Genomic DNA, 14755 nt, shown 5'->3' on the forward strand with positions numbered 1-14755 from the left:
TGTGATGTTGTTGTCGGTGTGCGTGACTTCTCCGCCACTCGGCCTGACGGTTAGTGACATCATTGTGACGTACTTTCATGGGGGAGACCCGTCGTCAGCTCTACCTGTAACCTGTGTATGACGTCACTCTCACGTGTCTGGCGGATGTTTCTCTCCACCGCGAGCCCCGTCCTGCGAGCCATGGCAGCGTGTGTCGCGTGTCGAGACGTGTGACGTCACCGTCGCGTGCCTGCCGCAGGTGCTCTCCCGCCGTGAGCCCTGGCTGCTCGTGGCCGCTCGTCGCCACCCTGGATTCGGATCCAGGCCTGGGCTGGAAGGCAGCGCCGGAGGCCGGAGGCGGTGCACCCCGGCCCGGGCACGCCCGGTTTACGGCGCCTGCCTGGCGGCCGCAGTTCGTTCCGGCCGGGCCGGGCACGCCGCACTCGTCAGAACAGCTTCACGACCGCCGGCCGTGCCGCCGCACTTCGCCAGCCCGGGCCACCCGGCGCCGGGCACGCCGTTCGCGGCGTCGCCGGTGCCGGCCGGCGGCCCGTCGCCGTACCCGACGCCGCCGGCCAGCGGGCCGCCGGCGTTCCCGGCCGTGTCGACGCCGGGGGCCGCACCCGGGCGCGTTCAGCGGGCCGGCCGGCCTGCTGCACGGGCCGCCGATGGGCGGGCCGTTCGCACCGCTCGGGGCCGCCGCACGGACCGCACCACCCGGCCTTCGGCGGACCGTTCCCGCCGCACGGCGGGCCGCCGTTCGGGCCGCATGCACATGGGCGGCCCCATGCACGGCCCCGGCGGCCCCATGGGGCCCGGCCACATGGGCCCTGGACACATGGGGCCCGACCGCATGGACCACGGGTGAGCAGACGGGCAGCGGCGGGGGGAGGGGGACTCGGGCTGGTGAATCGGCCGGGTGGTGACGTGGTAGCGGCGGTGGCGGCGGCCGCGACTAACCTCGGGTCGTGTCAGCTGACCAGCTGTCTGGCCCTCTGTGGGTCCCGGCGCGTGAGAGTCCGGTGCCTCACCGTGCTCTCGCTACTTGCGTCCCATCCCTTGTCATTCGCTGTAGTCACATCGGCTTTATGTGCATGGTGAGAGCTCCGGGATGGGAGAATTCCATTTGTATCCGCTCTGCAACGGAATCATGCGGTGTCACGTAAGGTACCCCGACTGCATGGGGCGCGGATATTGCTCGTTGGCCACGGGTATGAAACGTTGTAAATGAAGAAGCATGAGAGTGTGGTTACGATGCGAGCATTACTATTCATAGTCTTTTCCCACGGAAACCATGTTTGCGCTCATCCCGTTTGCCGCGTTTGCATATAAACCTTCCTGACACCGCGCGTTTGACACTCGTAAAGCGAGGCCGTCCTTCGGTTACAGACGACACACGCCCTACTTCAACCAGCCCGACTACAGGATCCACGAGCTGAACAAGCGGCTACAGCAGAAGTCTGAGGTAACGGCCGGGCCGGCTCGCGCCGCCACGCTGAGTGGCGCGTCTGCGGGTCGTCGCGCTGCTGAGCGGGTCAGGTCGCGTCCGACATCGGACTGCTCGGAGCCGCACGAGGCGCGGACCGGCGGCTCCACACGCGCTGCACGTGCGGAGCCTTTTGCGGCGGTCTGCACTGGTCGCGTATGGACTGGTCGGCTCCATCTGGGCTGGTGTCGTCTCCAGATCGCGCTGGTGTATCTGTCGTCGTGGCCACCGCTTTGTCCTCTGCCCGTGTACTAGTGTATATATGTACGTGACGTGCCAGTCTGTGCGCTGGGATTTGGCCCGGGTTTTGCCGTTTCGGTGTTCTTAGTACCAAACACACCCGTTCCCCGAGGGGATACTTCGTTCTCCGCGAGGTCCTAAGTAACAACAACATTTCCAACCTACGAGACTTGCTGGGCTCCAGGACCAGGGCGTGCGAGCGATTGCGTAACTCTGACATCTTCCGTTTCAGGACAGCGACAGCCTGTGGTGGGACGCCTTCGCCACCGAGTTCTTCGAGGACGATGCCACGCTCACCCTCACGTTCTGTTTGGAGGATGGACCCAAACGATACAGTACGTCGCGCGCCGGCCGGCTGCCAGCGTTTGTCCATTAGCCATGGGACGGGCTACAGGCCTTCGCCGGGCCTACCTTGCCGATGCGCTGTTGTCAGCAGCACTGGACAGGCAGTGCGCCTGTGAAATTGGGGTTAGATCCAGTGTGCTCGGGGCACCCTCTCCTGATTTCTCTCACTCATCGGCAAAGCCGCCGCTAGCTTCGTCACGTGCTGGGCGTCAGCTCCTCCGCTGGTAATGGCCGCCGTCCGGTTGGGGCGGCCGCCGTTCGGGGCGCCTATCAGCAGGTCTCCGAAGGAGCGGACCAGAGTGCGGGCTGGCTGGCTGGCGTGCCGCGCGTCCGCCGCCGCTCGGGGCGCCTATCAGCAGGTCTCCGGAGGAGCGGACCAGAGTGTGGGGCTGGCTGGCTGGCTGGCTGGCGTGCAGCGCGTCCGCCGCCGCTCGGGGCGCCTGTCAGCAGGTCTCCGGAGGAGCGGACCAGAGTGCGGGCTGGCTGGCTGGCGTGCCGCGCGTCCGCCACCCGCTCGGGGCGCCTGTCAGCAGGTCTCCGGAGCAGCGGACCGGAGTGCGGGGCTGGCTGGCGTGCTGCGCGTCCGCCGCCGTCTGACCGCTGACCGCGCCTGCGCCGCAGCCATCGGCCGCACGCTCATCCCGCGCTACTTTCGGAGCATCTTCGAGGGCGGCGTGACGGAGCTGTACTTCAGCCTGCGCCACCCCAAGGAGTCGTTCCACACCACCAGCATCACGCTCGACTGCGACCAGGCCACCATGGTTACCCACCACGGCAAGCCGCTGCTGGCCAAGGTGAGACGCGCGCCGGCGTCCTCTGGCGGTGACGGGGGCGCGGTCGCCACATGGTGCGCGGTGAAGTGTTGGATGGCGTGACTCACTGTGAAGATGACCCATTACTTCGGCCATCTGATGTCAGTCAAGGAATGACATGTGGTGTGCTCTAAGAACTGTCTTGATCCGGTCTGTGCAGGCAATAGATTCTGGTACTTTGTTATGGGCTCGTCTGCACTTTGCGGGCATCTTTTGATGAATTATGAACACGCTGGGGTCCATGTTAGGACTGGTCTTTTGGCTTAAAGTAACGGCTAGCTGAGTCTGTCCCCTGATGATCACTGGCTTTGCCCCGCCGGAGGAAGTCGCCGCCGTTCTCGCATAGCCTGCGCCGTGGGCCGCTGCTCGCCGCGCGCTGTCGTCCGTCCGCCGGCCTCACCTGTCTACGCAGCCGGCGTGGTGTGGCCCGGGCTGTGGGCCGGCCACAGACCTCTGCTGGCGGCTGTGCGGCGGGCTGTGTCGACGGGCTGTCCGAGCCGGACGACCGCGCCATCTGCGGCGGTCTCCCACCCTCTCACCCCCCCCCCCCTCTCTCGCTCAGGTGTGCACCGAGGGCCGCTTCATCGTCGAGTTCACCTTCGACGACCTGATGCGCATCAAGTCGTGGCACTTCGCCACGCGCGGCGTCAAGGAGCTGATCCCGCGCTCGGTGCTAGCGCTGCACGCGCAGCAGGACCCCGGCCTGGCCGAGCAGCTCGGCAAGAACATCACTCGCCAGGGCCTGACCAACGTCACGCTCAACTACCTGCGGGTTAGTGGACGGTCGCCCGTCTGTAGGCCATCAGCGGACCGTCGCTTGTCTCTGGACCGTCAGTGGGCGGGTCGCGTGTCTGTGAGCGGTCAGTGAACGGTCGCCTGCCTGTGAACGGCAAGTGAACGGTCGCCTGTCTGTGGGCGATCAGTGGACGGTCGCCTGTCTGTGGGCCGTCAGTGGACGGTCGCCTGTCTGTGGGCCGTCAGTGGACGGTCGCCTGTCTTTGAGCGGTCAGTGGACGTTCGCCTGCCGGACGGTCGTCGACTGACGGGCTGTGAACCGCGGGGGCGTTGTCTGGCGCCGGCTCACCCAGTGCTGTGCATCGCATGCGACTCCTCGCAGTGCGGGGCGGGGCGCAGTACTGCTGTGTGTCGTCCTGTCGTCGAAGCAGCTGACGCCGCTTGTGCTCCACCGGCAGCTATGCGTCATCCTGGAGCCGATGCAGGAGCTGATGACGCGCCACAAGGCGTACTCGCTCAGCCCGCGCGACTGCCTCAAGACCACGCTCTTCCAGAAGTGGCAGCGGATGGTGGCTCCGCCAGGTCGGTGGGCAGAGGGTGGGAGGCGGCGCCGTCTCCCCTTTCTCCCCCGGGGTCTGCGGGCCAGCTACGCCAAAACCCCTCGCTTAAAAACTGGCTCAGGTGTCGCCACCTGGTTGGCGACGATGGAGGTGCCGGTTAGTGGCGCCCGGGCCCTTTCGGGAAATGTATCGTTGTTGTGCGGTATTGGGGGCTCGTCGCGCACCTGCCGGGGATTAACGGGGGTTTCCGAAAGCAGTTTGGTTCATGTCAGCGCTAGTAACATAAAAGCTCAAAACAGTTGGCACCGCCAGCCAGACTCGTCTGTGCCGGAGCTGGCGCGTCTGGCACTGTGACCAGATGGCGTCATCTACTCTCCAGTGTTTTCGAGGCGGGCAGACGCGGCGCGCGCTGGCTAGCGTTAATGCTTTGCTTCCCGGACTAATCAGCTGTACACAGGCGGCGTGTGGAGGGTTGACGACGTGCTGAGCTCTAATAGTCAACGACACCAAACGGCCAGTTTAGCTGAGAGCTGTCTCAAGGGGCTTTAGAGCACGGATGGCCGCTTCACCAGGTAGCCGGACCGGTGTTGAAATATGCTTGATTAAGTTTTCGAGACAGCGCAAACAGTTTTGCTACCGGAAGGCTGAGCGTGTAGAGATTGAAACGTGTGAATATTATCAAGTTAAACACATGTTTCAAGGCGATCAGACGATTGTTTAGGTTTGTGTCTTGTGCCAAGCTTGTATTACTAAGGCGCAAGTTTCAACTCACTAGATGCTAAGTCTTGCTTTAATCAATGGCCCCGCGGAGGTCGAGCGTGTGTCATCTGGTGAACTCCACTCGGACCGATATTGTATCTGGAGAATGGCCCGCGTGTTGGCGGTAATATTTGGAACTTGAACATCATTCAGCGTCTCGCCACGGCCGTTGCATAACGGGAGTTCTCCATAACGATTTGATCTGCGCGTTCGGCGACTTTCGTGGCGGTCTCAGCGGCCAAGCCTGTGCCCAAGGACCAGCGAGTAGTTCAGTAGCATTTCTAGGGAGCTTGCTCAGGCCTTCGGCACCTGATCAAGGAATAGGATCGTCGCTTTAGCCATCAAATATTATATTTACGGGAGGGCTCACAGCCTCTGTAAGGTGCTCGCGGCAACAAACAATCCCTAGGATTGGAATAGAGGCACAATAGGACTGAGAACGAAGCAATATGACGTTTTTAACCATACAGTGCATTGGAGATTAACTGGTGTTGGTTCTGATATGATCCTTTTCACCCAGCTATGCGATGAGTGACGGTTTGCGGTTGTATGCTCACCATAGCCAGGCAGGGGGGCTAAACAGAAGACAACATTAAACCAGCCACTGTCGCCCGCAGAACGAGATACGCACGTTTCGTTTTTGAAATCCTGTGGCAGGCCTCTAGCCGGGTGATGGGCGGGCGCTGACCAAATTTGCGACTATTGAAAGGCTCCATCCCTGCGTATGTTTTGTTCGTTTTCTTTTGTTTCTTCGTTTTATCTTATCTCCATGCCGATTTGCTACGGCCCCGGCGCTAAGCCCGTGGGGCCATTTTACGATTTTCTTGTCATACGTGCCTGTTGGTGGCGTCGCTTGCCTGGCCACTGTCCATTTACTGGCCTCGGCTCCGCCAGCGTGCGGGCCGTGTGCAGCGACCAGTGATGTGGTCAGAGTAAGGTGGGGCCGGACAGAGGTGGCGCTCTCTCCCGAGAGGCGGCCGTGGTGACGACCGCTTGAGGTCGACCGAGTGAGCCAGCCGCCGGCTGTATTAGGACCGCTCTCGCATATGTGGCCGCTGCTGGGTGTTCATGCGGCGGTTTTGGTTGCCGTTTTGTTTCGCTTTATTGATTTGCTCTTTTGTGTTTCGCCGTTTAGGTGGGCCAAACCACCCCCATAGCAAACCGGAAGGTATGTTGGGCTACTAAGCGCTGCCACGCGCTCGGCACAGGCACTAACCGCATGGGTGGAGGCACGGGCACGCGGAGCTCTGCGCGCCGGCGCTGCACGGCAGCGGCAGCGGCAGCGGCAGCTGGCCCCGCCCACACTGCTGGCTGCACAGCCGGGCCGGTGGCACTCGCCGTTCTGCATGAACCGATTCCTGTTGTGTTTTGCTGTTTCCGTGTGTTGCTGCGTTGTTACGCGCGCGCATGGGGAATAACGCGGTGGACTCGCGCGAACTGTCGTGCGTCAGGTTAGCGTGTCGCGGTTGAACTGTGATTTGGCCAGACTCAGACCCCAGCCGTCAGCCCATGCTGGCGGTCGGTACTGCTGAGACCTGGCCTGGGAGCACCAGGGGAACCACGAGGGCTAATTTGAACTGCATTACCGACTTGATTAACATCATCTGTATCTGATTCAATATTGTCTCTGGTTTGTGCCGGCGTGGGCTGTTCGGTCCGTTTATTCCACTCAATTTTGCGTAATTTGTGCGGCGCCCAAGTCACCTACGGTAGCATGTACACCGAACACAGTGATCCCAGAACCGGACCAGAACGGTACCGCCAGCTTTCATCCCACAGCCAAGAACCTCGTCCCCATCCGCGTTGACCATCCTCCACCACCGAACCAGACACTGGCCGTCTCTCCCTGTCGCCGCGCTGACACCAGCCCCTCTTTTCTCGCGTGTCCCCCCATCCGGAGCCCGGCTGACGCCCCCCGTCCCCGGCCCGCAGAGAATCAGCGTCCGCCCAGCAAGCGGCGAAAACGGAAGGGCGCGGCGGGGCGCGGCAGGCGCAGCCGCCGCCACCAAGAAGGGCCGACCGCCCTTCAACCTAGCCGGACAAGTCAGTGTAAGGCTCCCGCTCGTGGCTCGGCACCGTTCCGACCTCGTGTGTCGGAGATTTTCTATTCTGTTCGGGGCTTGGGTTTGTTGTGATGGAGCGTTGCTTGCGAGGATTCACTGTTCTGTTTTTAGTTAGGTTCTTTCGCTTATCTGGTTTTGCTCTTTATTTTGGTTAGCCTTAGATGGGCGCCTTTTTGTTTTCTCTTCCGTTCTTGGTCATAGTTGAGTTTTTATAGCAAGTCCGTGTTTTCTGTCATGGGTAGCCGGACGCTGATCCCTCGTTGCCTCTGTACATCACCTCCTGTATGCCGGGGGTCACGGCATCACTGGCAGTGGTGATGATGACGTGATAGGACGTTATGATTCATGAGGGGGCAGGTGGCCGGCGGTCATGACTGATTCCCTCGATGACGATGACTGGGATGCTGCTGGTCTTGATGGGTCGGGCCTTCGCTGATGGTCGCTGTCCGATGATGACGATGATGCCTCAGGATGTGATGGTGGTGGGCGAGCCGTCGCTGATGGGCGGCGAGTTCGGGGACGAAGACGAGCGACTCATCACGCGACTGGAGAACAGTCAGTCGGAGCCGAACAGCGGCGGTGGCGCCGGCGGAGGAGGCGGCGGCGGAGGTGGCGGAGGGAGCGGCGGAGGCAGCGGCGGGAGCGCCGGCGGTGCCGGTGGTGGTGGCGGAGGCGGCGGCGGCGGAGGCGGCGGCGGTGGCGGACCGGCGCCCGGCCCCGGCTCCGCCCCTGCGCCCGCCGCTGACGAGAACAACTACACCTCCTCGCCGCTGACGTCCGGCGGCAGCTGGACCAGCGGCGAGCGGCCGCCGCCGCCGCAGGCCGCCACGCCCCACTCGCAGGACTCGGACAAGAAGTCGCCGGCAGTCGGCCAGTGAGCGGCGGCGGCCACCCACCTACCTACAGACAGAAGGGCGGCGGCCGGACCGGTCGGGCCCGCGGCCAGGCCGGGAGGAGTGCACGGCGGCGGGCCGTCGGCGCACGGTAACGCTCGCGACAAGGGGCGCCCCGGAATGTCGTGGGCCGGCGGGACGGGCCCTCCGGCGCCGGCCGACCGACTGCCGTGGACAACCGTAATCTCAGGCTACCAAAAGTGACCGTTGTGCGAAGAGGCAGGCGACGTCCCCTGTCCGTCTGTTGACGTTTGAGTCGGTGCGCGCCTGTGGGTGCCTGCGTGTGCGTGTGAATGCGTGTGTATCGGTGGCCGCCGAGTGCGGCCCTCGTGCGCGGCTCGGAGGCGCGGCTCGGTCGGGTCGGGGCCTCGGCCTCAGGCCCTCTCCCGGACCGCGGCCCGCTCCGGCGCGGCGTCACGATCTCACCGCGCGCGTGTTCCTCTCGGCTGGGCGGCGCCAGCGCGCGGCCCCGTCTGTGTGTGCATTTGTTCAGTCATTGGCAGCTATGTTATATCGCGGAGTCTCGTGCGCGCCTGTCTGTTTGCCGGTCTCTACGATATGTGGATCTTTTGCAGTGGAGGAGTCCGTATGTACAAACGGTAATATAGTGCACGTGCTGGCGCGGGGCGTCTTGCGACGGAGCGTGGGGCGACACGCGCGGGTTGGTGGACCGGGCGCGAGAAGACCGTGCCCTGGCGTAGGGGTGAAGTGCGGACAAGTCGCCACGACCGCCGCGGCCACCACGGGCGCCACGATCTCTTCGCCCTCGTGAATTCCAGCCATCCTTGGCACTGACCCTGTTTCTGGGGCTGACACCGGCTTCACTCGAGGGTAAATCCGGAACTGTCACTCACAGCACGGGATGACGCTCCACATCCGTCTCCCATACTTGGAAAACCTCCGACGCGCGTTCATGTGGCGCTCCCAGTGTTGTTCCGGTTTCGATGGGGCGTGACGGGCGAGTACCACGGCTTGGACCGCGCGTCGGTGGTGGGATGTGTACTGGTCTAGCGCTTGGCACGCGCGAACGTCGGATGCGAGGGTCTCGACCTCTATCTGCCCCCCAGTGCGTACACATTCCGGTCAAAGACGCGACACCTGGCCAGTTCACGTGCGACAGGCGCCACCGAGGCCCGATAAGGCACCGCCGGCGCAGACCCGGGGTCCGCCCGCCGGCGGCATGCCTCCGCTGCGTCCGCCGGCGGCACGCCCCAGCTTTTGTCTGCCGGCGGCACGCCCCAGCTGTTGTCTGCCGGCGGCACGCCCCAGCTGTTGTCCGCCGGCGGCACGTCTCCGCGGCGTCTGCCGGCGGCACGCCCCAGCTGTTGTCTGCCGGCGGCACGCCCCAGCTGTTGTCCGCCGGCGGCACGCCTCCGCGGCGTCCGCCGGCGGCACGCCCCAGCTGTTGTCCGCCGGCGGCATGCTTCCGCTGCGTCCGCTGGTCGCAGGTCAGCTGACGGCCGCCCGGCGGGAGCAGGGCGGCTGGTGGCGCCGCCGGCCGAGCGCCGGATAGCGCGGCTGTTATCTCCACGCCGTCCGCCGCCCTGCGGCTCGCCACTCGCCCGCTGCGCCCCTCTCCCGGCCGCACCGGGCCTGCCGACGCTCCCGCCCTCCCTCGGCCGATCCACGCCGAATCCCACCGGAGCGTGACAAGCCCACCCTTACCCACCCCGACTGACCTGACCTGACCTGGCCCCGCTGAACGTGACGACCCCCTTTCGTCACCTCCTCCCCAAGCCACTGCCGAGCGCGACGATGCACCGTCCGGTCTGGTGCTTGCTGCTGCTGGCGGCAGTGGCCGCCGCCCTCGAGTGTCCGCTGCCGGGCGGGCCCGACTCGGCCGACCAGGCCGCCTGCCAGCGGTACTCGGCCTGCGTCTGGGAGGACGGCCGGTGCCGGCTTGGCGCGGGCACCGGCTACAAGGTGGAGGAGCCGGCGCACGTGATCCGCACGGGGTACGAGGCGCTGCTCAGCCGCAAGGAGAACGTCACCATGTTCGGGGCTGATGTGGAGCGGCTCCGCGTGACGGTCGCTGAGTACGACGACAACAGGATGGGTCTGGCGGTGAGCAGCGAGCGAGCTTAGTGGCAGGCACGGCAGGCATGTGTAACGGCCCGCCATGTGACGATCGCGTACACGGCGTGAACGGGCTCTGCATTTGGTTTGACCTTGTCCGCGACGGACTCCGTATCAGCTGTTTGCGGCGGCTGAGAAAAAACGTCGGACTTCAGCTGAGTAAACAAAAACATTGCTCGGTATGGGGGTGGAGTGGCGTTAATTTGTGCCAGAACAGCGGAGCACGAGTCACATCGGGTGCTGTGATGCGATTCATGCGTTGGCCAAGGTCCCGATTAGTACGGAATGCTGGTTGCTCGGGCGCGTGCATGAATTTGTTTTCCTCTGTTCGCGACAAGCGGACATAAAGAAACGATGTGTGTCACATATCATGCCATATTGCGACTCCTAATAATACAACCGTTCTTCTATTTTACGATCCACCCTCGGCTTCCCGTTCCTAAGTTGCACGCTTTTCCCCCTCACATGCGCTCTCCAAGCGTTACCATGCACGCCTGCTAGCCACACTGAACGCGCCGAGTCCGGTCTCCCTCCCCGCCGACCTGCCCCCAGTGCCTCTGACTCCTCAGCTCTGTGCCTCCGTTCAGCCTCACTCCCTCGCCGTTGCAGTACCGTGACGCGGACGCCGAGCGGTACGAGGTGCCGGTGGCGCTGGACGTGCCTCCGCTGCCGACTGAGCCGCCGCGCCAGCCCCAGTACGCCGTCAACATGAGCTCGCGCGCCGGCGAGCCGTTCGCCGTCCAGGTGACGCACCGCGGCCGGCCCGTGCTCACCTCACAGCCTGAGCTCCTCTACAGCGACCAGTTCATCGAGGCCACCTTCCTGCTGGGCGCCGCCGACCTGTACGGCTTCGGCGAGAACAACCACGACAGCCTGCGCCACGACCTGGCGGCCGGCGTGACCTGGCCGCTGTTCGCGCATGACCACGGGCCCGGCGACGACACGGAGAACCTGTACGGCGTGCATCCGTTCTTCTTGGGCATCGAGGATGACACGGGCCGCAGCTTCGGCGTGCTGATCCTGAACAGCAACGCGATGGAGTACAAGCTGTTCCTGCTGGACGGCGCGCCGGCGCTGACGTACCGGACGACAGGCGGCATCCTGGACATGTACCTGTTCTTCGGCGAGACGCCGCTGGAAGTGCTGCATCACTACCACCGCACCATCGGCCTGCCCGTGATGCCGCCCTACTGGGGGCTCGGCTTTCAGCTGTGCCGCTGGGGCTACAAGAACGTGCAGGAGATCCGTGACACGCGCGCGCGCATGAAGGCGGGCGCAGATCCCACAGGACGTGCAGTACTCGGACATCGACTACATGGACGGCAAGCGCGACTTCACCATCGACGCGGACCACTTCGGGCGAGCTGCCGGCGCTCGTCAAGCAGCTGCGCGAGGAGGAGGGCGTGCGCTTCATGGCTCATCTACGACCCGACTATCGCCGCCGACTTTGGCGTGTACCCGCCCGTCGACCGCGGCGTGCAGCAGGACGTGTTTATCAAGTGGCTGAACGCGTCGCTGGTGCCAGGACGATCAGTGCGCCGGCTGTGGCGACTACGTGGCGGCGCACGTCTGGCCACAGAGCCCAACGCTCTACCCCAACTTCCTGGCCAACCGCACGGTGCAGTGGTGGACGGACGAGATCCGCCGGTTCCGCGCGGCCGCCGGCGCGCCGGACGGCTTCTGGATCGACATGAACGAGCCGTCCGCCTTTGACACGAACATCGGTCGCGTCAGCCACAACTCGCTGCGCGGGGGCCTGCAGTGCCCTCGCACGGCGCTCGACTTCCCGCCGTACCCCACCAAGTTCGTGCGCACGGCGCCCAACCCCAGCCGCACGCTCGCCGACCACACCATCTGCATGGTGAGCGTGCAGGACGTAGACCTGGGCGGTGCGGCGCGCGACTACCTCCACTACGACGTGCACAGCCTGTACGGCTGGAGCGAGGCGCGCGCCACGCGTGCGGCCGTCGAGGCGACGATGGCCGGCCGGCGCAGCCTGATCGTTAGCCGAAGCACGTTCGTCGGCGCCGGCCGCTGGGCCACCCACTGGACGGGGCGACAACACGGCCCGCTGGAAAGACATGAAGCGTTCCGTGGTCGGCATCCTCGAGTTCAGCATGTTCGGGATGCCGCCGTCGGCGCCGACATCTGCGGCTTCAATGGCGCCACCACCGGAACAGCTGTGCCTGCGCTGGACGCAGCTAGGCGCGTTCTGATCCGTTCAGCCGGAACCACAAACAACGGCCGGCGCGCCGGCAGCAGGACCCTGCCGTGTGGCCGTCGGTGGCGGCGGCGTCGCGCGAGGCGCTCGGCCTGCGCTACCGCCTGCTGCCCTACCTATACACGCTGTTCTGGCGCGCCGCCGAGATGGGCGAGACGGTGACGAGGCCGCTGGCGTTCCAGTTCCCGCGCGACGCGGCGCTGCGCGGCGTCGACACACAGTTCCTGTGGGGCGACGCCGTCATGGTGGCGCCCGTGCTGCAAGAGGACAGCATGACGGCCGTCAGCGTGACCTTCCCGGCCGGCTCGTGGTTCGATCTTCGTGACGGCAGTCTCGCCTACGGCGACGCCGCGCGCTCCGGCACGGTCCACTACGACGTCGGCATGGACGAGATGATCCCGGTGTTCGGCCGAGCCGGCGCCATCTTGCCGATGCAGCGGAACGAGACGACCACGGCCGCCAGTCGAGCCAACCCGTTCTCGCTGGCCGTGTTCGGTGATGACGCGCACGGCATGATGTTCTGGGACGACGGCGAGACCACCGGGACGTTCAAGAGCGGACAGTTCTACCACGCCATCTTCCAGTTCAAGAATGGCACACTCGAATACGAGGTGACGTTTCCCAACACGCAGTGGATGAAGCAACCATACATCGCGGAGATTAGCTTCTACGGCGTGTCGGCAGCACCCTCTGCTGTGACGGCCGATGACAGCACGGTCGACCCCTCCAACGTCATCTACAACAGCGACAACGGCCTGCTGACTGTGCGAACAAAGCTGGACATGGCTCACAGTCATCACGTTCACCTGGAAGCCTGAAACGTTTATCAGTTATGCTTGATTATTGCGAAACCGACGCTCTATCCCAAGCAGTTCAGCCGCTTGGTTTGCAAACGCCCGTCGAGCGTTGTACTAAATGCTGCGTGCTGCAGGCCGCAGGATGTTGCCCAATAAATGAAGGTATTGCTCAATCATTTAAGATATTCTAAAGCATTTTTTGTGGACGTTTCGATAACACAGGTTACACGTGGCTGGGAGGGGAATGGTAAAATTATCGGAACGCTATCAGACTCTGGTTTTGTATGTGCGGTCTCTGGGCGGATGACATTTCCAGTACTACATGACGGTTTGGATTTAGTAGCAGATAATGATCAAGGGCCTTTTAAGAGCATAGGTCGATTGCAACTGTGAGCTAAAAGAATACTAAATCATTCATAGTGATTTTATTTGCAAAGCTGTAAAATGTCAGTTCGGAATATATATGCAGAAATTTGCTCAAATTTTCATCCCTTCGCGACCTTGTTCAAGGTCACCGAGCGTGATACAGATCTGGCGCTTTTTTGTCATATATTGGCTGAAGATCTGCCCTCGTTCAAAGTGTGAGTGCAAAGAGGAGAGAAGTGAGTAGAATTCGCAGGGCAAGTACCGGTGGGGCAGTACTAAGGCGTGGCTTGGTGGGGTAGATCCAGGTTCATAAGCAAACAGCCACGTATACATTTCTGAGTCATAAGATGTCCGTGGTGGGCCGGTGCAAGTCAATGTGTAATTCTTGTAATTCCAGGATTATTTTGTGACAGTAATTGCGGAGCGTCATTGGCTGCCGTTTGCGGTCGCAACTAATATAACGTAAATTGTTACACCTCACAAAATACTGCTGGCTTTTCTCACATCAAACATGCGAGATAAGCTGAATCAACTCATGGGATGCAGGTGGAGGGTACCAAGTACAGACACACTGTGCAGCTATATGTGATCATTTCATAGTTTGGTATCAGGCTGTTTTAGGGATAACATGATAAATTACCATTTGCATAATATAGCTATGAAGTTCAGTCTGGTCAGTCAGCCCCTATATCATTTATGTATCATCAATGGTAACCAAGCCATTGCGAAATGAACATCAATCTTATCAGCTGCTCATTGATCTTAGTATTAAGCTTAAACATTTTCAAGATTTATGGCACATCAATGAAAAATTTCTGGCACAATCTATCCTATTCTGGGGATACCAATGCCAATGCTTTGAGAACCAACATTTAGCAATATGATGCAAACACATGCAACATCTTTTGGTGGATGTCAGCTTCAGCAAGGAACCATCAGGGAATAAGTCAGTGGTTGTGATATCCACAATATGCTATAAAAACTTGGCATATTTAATAAAGACTGGGATATGGCCAAGGGAGAGGGTTACAGGGGGCCACATATTCCCCCCCCCCCCCCCTGAGCTGAGAGGTTTTTCTAAACTCTGGTAAATTTCACATGAGCTCAGAAAAAGCTAGACATCCTCACCCTGAAGAAAATACTGCCTGAGTGCATGATTGAGGGGGGTAGCTACATCAGTCTTAGGTGCCAAGTTAATCAATCATTGAACTGGGCACAGAACATCAAGGGATTCCAGAATAACAGACTGATATGTCTGACAGGGAGGATAGCATTTTATACACAAACACAGTTGAAAATATTTTCCAATTACAGTTTTTATTTATTTCAGACAACTTCTCCAACACCAATGCATTGTTTGTGGCTCATTATGCTTAAAAAATGAACTTTATGTCAACAGCTCATTGCTATGAGACAAAGGGGG

General features: G+C 61.8%; 1 pseudogene; it reads left to right on the forward strand.

Annotated features, from left to right (window-relative positions):
• The first annotated feature begins 757 nt into the window (after nucleotides 1–757).
• Nucleotides 758–7857, forward strand: LOC119109976 (LIM domain-binding protein 2-like; annotated as a pseudogene).
• The last annotated feature ends 6898 nt before the right edge of the window (nucleotides 7858–14755 follow it).

Source organism: Pollicipes pollicipes, unplaced genomic scaffold, assembly GCF_011947565.3.
Source record: "Pollicipes pollicipes isolate AB1234 unplaced genomic scaffold, Ppol_2.1 Scaffold_7231;HRSCAF=8579_pilon_pilon_pilon, whole genome shotgun sequence".
Classification (NCBI taxonomy): domain Eukaryota; kingdom Metazoa; phylum Arthropoda; class Thecostraca; order Pollicipedomorpha; family Pollicipedidae; genus Pollicipes; species Pollicipes pollicipes.